This window comes from Callorhinus ursinus, unplaced genomic scaffold (genome assembly GCF_003265705.2).
Source record: "Callorhinus ursinus isolate GAN/ISIS: 27379988/994484 unplaced genomic scaffold, GSC_fseal_2.0 scaffold2, whole genome shotgun sequence".
Taxonomy (NCBI): Eukaryota; Metazoa; Chordata; class Mammalia; order Carnivora; family Otariidae; genus Callorhinus; species Callorhinus ursinus.
In genome coordinates this window covers 45329313-45335312 of record NW_027397064.1, presented here as the reverse complement: position 1 = coordinate 45335312, position 6000 = coordinate 45329313, and the positions used below count along the sequence as shown (strand labels likewise).

The 6000-nt window shown below is 38.2% G+C and overlaps 1 protein-coding gene across 2 annotated transcripts in view; it reads left to right on the top strand.

Moving 5' to 3' along the window:
- The window catches only part of FAM171B (family with sequence similarity 171 member B), a 61846-nt gene that overhangs the window by 779 nt on the left and 55067 nt on the right, over window positions 1-6000 (top strand). The gene's annotated exons all lie outside the window — the stretch shown is intronic.

The window sequence follows — 6000 nt, the reverse complement described above, 5'->3', positions numbered from 1 at the left end:
CACACACACACACACACACACACACACACACACACACACACACACACCTGAAATCCCTTTCGTATTCTGTTCTTTATCCTTTTCTTTCCTAGAGACTGAAAAATCTTGCAATAGACACCCACACGCCTTTTCATCATCTCGCCCCGCCTGCTCTATTTAAATTTAGATCTGGAGAAAGAAATCTTGATTTATTTTATTTTTCATTTCTGGCTTTTCTTATCCCAGGAAGGGTTTAAGTCAGTTTGCAAGAATTCCTTCAAAATAATAAGATGAAATAAAATGGAACAGGATTTGTAATTGAAGGAAAAGGGAAAAGAAGAGGTGGACAGATAAGATAAAGTCTGTAGTGATTTTAGTACAGCAAAGGCTGCTTCCAGAGAGGGGAATCTCCTTACTTGTTAGTAGAACTTAATGAGGCAGATTCTTGACGCTATTCAGTGAGGGTGCGGAAATATACAGTAGACTATGTGGCCTGTTGTAACAGTCCCTCAGTTCCCGCCCCCCCCCCTTAAACCCCCATCGGTAAAGAGAAAGCTGGACTATCCATTTTAATAACCCCCCCCCCCCCCCACCCCGTCCCCTTCCCTGCCGTAGGGGCTGCCTGCTTTTTAAAAAGAAAAAAAAAAGCCATCAGTTTTTTTGGCAAGTGGGCTTAGTTTCCTGCAAAACCAAAGTGAATTATATTTTAACATTTGTTTTTGTTTTAAAATCCTGCTGGTAATATACAAGATGTTGAAAATGAGATTTCAAAGAGTGGAATCAGCCTCTTTATTTTGTACCGCTTGCTCATCATCAAAGAGCACTACTCAGGCATGGCAGCTGCGGTCCATGACAGGATGATTTAATTTATCAGAGTGCTCTGAGCAGAGGATGAAATCACCAAGTGTGCAGGAAAGCGTGTGTTTCTGACACCCTCTTAAACCAATTAACACTCAAGCGTGGTTAGAAGTCCTGAAAGATATGCAGTATATGATGGTTTTCCTAGGTATCTTTTATAACTGAAAGTGCTACCAACATGGTTTGGGCGAGGCTGTTGTTAGATGCGCTGTTTGCTAAACTTAAGGAAATTAAAGATAGAAGAGCAATTGAGAACCTGTCTTCATTATGAGAGGAATTTCAGAAACCAGTGACAAAACAGAATTCTGAGAAAGTGTTGATGGATTCTGTGGTTTGCTGTGTATTTTTATTTTGATATATCTTCTTTCAGGAATATTAGTTAAACGGGTTTTGACTACTATGGTGTATGTTGTGATGCAGGTTATGAAAAACTGCAATCATAGGACACCTTTTGTATTGAGCTGCAAATTAAAATACTTGTTTTCTGATATTTGTGAAAATATTTTCGAAAAAGGTTGTTTGGGAAACTCGCAGTTTTTGTCTTATTTATGTATGAGATTAATCAAAATAAAGGAATCACTGTCTAGCAGATCAAACTAGAGCCTGAAAAGTAACGGATTATGACTCTTGCTTTTCCCTCAAAAACGAACTCCCCAAAGCCAGTGGCAAACAAGAGAGCAATTCAGTTGATTGTGATTTTAGTTACTGGAATATTGTGTCGTATAACGAAATACAACCAATAAACAAACGAGTTAAAATATTCCTCTGAGCACATTGTGATCCCTGGATTGAACTGGTCTTCCTGTTTCAACCTTTGTTCCTTTAGTGTCTGTTCTCTCACAGCTAGTGATCTTTTGAAAAACATTCCGTAGGATCATTTCTGCCATCATTCCTGCCCACAGTCCTCTGGTGGCTGCCCTGCTCTTTCACACTAGATGCCCAGACGCTGAAAATGGCCCATCGAGGCTTAGCTTCTCCCTGTGCCCCTCCCTCTCCTATCTCTAACTTCTTGGACCCTGACTCACTCCAGTACATCCACACCACACTGGCTCCCTGTGTCTTCGTTTTGCAAGTGGGCTCCCCCATGGGGCCTTTGCACTTGCCATTTTCTCTGCCTGGAATTCTGGAACTTCACTTTCTTCAGGTTTGCGCAATGTCACTGACACAAAGAAGCCTTTCCTGACCAGCTCTATTAGATAGTAATCTGCATGCCCTTTTGTATTACTGCTTCTCCATGGCACTTACTACCCTCAGCCCTTCCTATAAACCTGCCTCGGCTCCCCCTAGAATATAAGCTCCATAAGGACATGAACTTGGTTCTGTTCACTGTTACGTTAAATTATCCATATGTTTCGAGGACCTAGAAGAGCATCTATTGCACATAGGCATGGATAAATTTGTTGAATGAGTGAATGAATGAATAAATGAATAAACAAAAATTCTGGCATCAAGGATCTTTCCGAGTGTTTGCTATTTCAATTATCTTGTGAAATTCTGCACTGGAATGTAGTGGGGGCTATGTAAAAATAAATGTTAGGTAGAAATATTTGTAAGTAGAGGTTGTGAAGTTTAGATCTTTAGTTTCAGCGAATTTCAGTGTTTATCCTATTCTTACTATAGAGAACTGATTGATGCCAATACTTGAGTCCACTTATTACATCCTGTCAAGATTCTTCGCCCAAGTGCACTTATAATCCTCTTATGACCTAGGAGGTATTAATATGCCTTTAAATAGCTGTTATGGAGCTTGAGTTAATTCTTTGACTCTGGCGCTTCTGATTCTTTGGACACGTTATGTGAAGAACTATAGGACTTGTCACAGGCAAAACTTCGAAAACTAATACAGCATATTTAGTGACTGGTATGTGACTGAGCCTTGTCAGTCCGTAGTAGAGAAATTGAGCATTGACTTTGATTCATATTCTCTGGATATTATTAATCTAAAAATTTATATTTTTTTGTATTCCTGAGAAATGAGGAATATGAGATTGAAATAATCAGAACATAAAAAAAGTGAATTTTCCTTTTCTCATTAACTTATAAAACACCATCTTGAGAGAGCAGTGGGAATAAAGAGAGGTCTGTCAAATCAGTTGTTTTCTGCAGTGTAGGCAGTAGCTCGGGTTTCTCCATCTGCCCCAGTGTTTGTTAGAAATAAATATTTGAGAGATCGGGGAGAATTAATTTGGGGGCTGGTGGTAGCTGAGAAACCATATCCTATTCACTCTGATGGCCCATTAGATGGGAGGCCTGCTGGGGGTGGGGTGAGGGGAGCTGGAGAAAATAATGAGCTCCATTTCAAATTCTCCACATGAAGTGCAGACACAGGGCACCTCCATGCATTTTTATAAATGTCTTCTAGATGCAGAAAAAGCTTCTTGAGAGATACATATTCATGGTATAAAATTTTTGATTGTACATTTCGCTGATATATATTTTTAGCCTTTTTATTTTGGAAAATGTCAAATACATGGAAAGTAAACAGAACAGCATTTAAAAAGCCCATACTGGTCTCCCAGCTTTAACAGTGGCTGAATGTTTCACCCACACATCCACCCATTTCCACTGTGTGGGGTTTTCTTTTGGAGGGGGGTGTACATACATTGAAATGTACATACCTTAGGTGTACTATTTTGTATGTTTGACAAATGGATAGGCTCACGTGACCATCACCCCTATGAAGGTATAGAACCTTTACATCACCGTGGGAAGTTCCCTCCTGCACCCTTCCCAGGCAATCCCTGTCCCTTATCAAGAGACAACAACTGTTCTAATTATTTTTATCACAGATTAATTCTGCATTTTCTAGAGCCTCATAAAATAGAATCATATAGCATGTACTCTTTTGTGTCTGGCTTCTTTAGCTCCGTCTAATTTTCATAGGTTTCATTCATACTGTTCCATGTTCAGTAGTTTCTTTCAATTTACTGCTGAGCCATTGTCCATCCTAGGAATTACTCCAGTTTGGTTTATCGCTTCCTTCTATTGATGGCTATTTGGGTTATTTCCAGTTTTAACTATTGTAAATGCAGCTGCTACATTCCTGGACAAATCACTGGGTGCGCACGTCTTCGTATCTCTTCAGTAAACGCTCAGGAGTGAAATTGCTGGGCCAAGCGGTATGCTTATGAAGTTAAAACATTTCCCCCCTATTCTACATAGCTGGAACCCACCACACTTTTACTTTAAAAATTATGACATTTGATATAGAGTATTACTGTATACTTTTTATTAAATTCAAAGAACTTGATTTAAACTTGTTGATTTAAACAAACCTGATTGAAATCTCCCATCCATGAAAGCATTTATTTACTTTTTTTTTTCTATTTCAATGAATCTGAAAATCAGGAGAAGTGGGATTAGAAATGGACTGTTCTATCTGAAGTACTCATGCTTTAAAGGCCATATTCCCACATGGGGTAATTATGATTTCTTTCCAGGATTTTAGTAACCAAAGGGAGCTATTTCTTGGTGTTGATTACTGGTTGAAAAACACATGCCATTGTGTTGAATTTGAGTTCAGTTTGTTTGGGTGGTGGTTCTGTAATGTTTTTAATGTGATTGAACAGAAACGGCCAAATATTTTTTTTGAAACAAAACTCTCATCTCCCCCCGCAGTCAAGTATGTAAATATTGAACTCGATTCTCTTTCAACGTTCTGTCTGACTAGGTTAGCTGCAGCATTGTCATTCATTCCCTAGGCTTAGTGTAATGTGTCTTAGTTTCCTTTTGTCCAGATTGCTTTAGCTAGGACGCAGAAACAATGTTTTCCATCTGCTGTTGGTAAAAAGTATACTTTGTAGTATTTACCTGGAAAATTCTAAAACTTTGAAAGCTGTGTGTTGTGATGCAGTACATCATAAGCTTCAGAAACAGCTTCTGTTTGCTTTGCAGATTGTTTGGAGGTGTCTTTTTAGTTCGCCTTTTGTGTAAGCACAATCCATATGTCTAAAACATACCAGATTCTATGCCTTTTAAATTCTCTTACGACTGTTTGTGTCATCAGAACCAGGCAGTATTCTTAAGTACTTGATGATAAGGTCTGTGACTATAAAGGCCAGTTCACTTGGGCCTAAAATGAGTGATTCTGAGTAGCGTATTTCATTTCATGTAGGGTAGAGTGTGTCAAGGAAATGGTAATCCTTTTCTGTCCTTAGTAACATGTCAAATCTGCTGCTGGCATCTGGTGAACCCAGACTAACACGCCCCAATCCTGTATTATGCTTCTATGAAAACTTCAGCTGATAATGTTTGTTAAGATCTCCATGTTAAGGTTCTAAGTCTTGCACAGAAATTAAGATTTAAAATGAATTTTTTATATGAGTGAGATCTCGATTTCTGTTTAATGTGCTTTTTTTCTAAAGGAGGTTTCTATATCATAATAATTTAGAAAATAATTGCATTATCAGTTATTGTACTTAGTTCAGTTTTGTTTCTGTTCAGTGAAGAAATATTATTTGAAAACTATATAGTTTTAATTCATTTGTTAGCTCTGCTGACATTTAGAACACTTACACAATACCAATTCATTATCTCTGGCCCTAAATGCTGGTTGGCTTAAAGTGTCCAGTTAGTTGGAACCTGGTAGAAATGTCCAGGCTCAAACCAGAGCTCATGTTGTGAGAACACTGGCTTATCTTTGTCGGAAGTACTCTAGGGATATTGTATAATTCCATATCCTTTGGCCTTTCTGAAATAATGTAAATCCAGCATCCGTGGTTTTATTCCCACCTACCTACTCCTCTGCTTTATTGTCACAGAAAGAGAGACAGGATGGAGAGATGGATGATTTGTTTTCCCTAATGGATTAACTATAGCCAGGAGTTGAATAGAAGTTGGAAGTGTCTTGGAGTTTCTGACTTACTGGATTTTGTGACCCATTCCACCCTTGGTTGAACCCCTGTTTTTGGAAAGGATGGAAATTAAGTCGTCAAAATATGCTCAATATAGTTAAATGGATTGTGTTTCTTCAAAACTTTGAACATGTTCTTTCACATTTGTATGAGTAGAGTTTACTTATAAATGTCTAGGTGACTGAGACAAGATTACCAAAGATACCAAAAGAATGTCTGTTTATTGTAAAAATGAAAATAGGGAGGCCGTGCTTTTTATATAAGGGGAAAAAAATGTCACCAAAAGTAATGGGAATAGTAGGATATATTT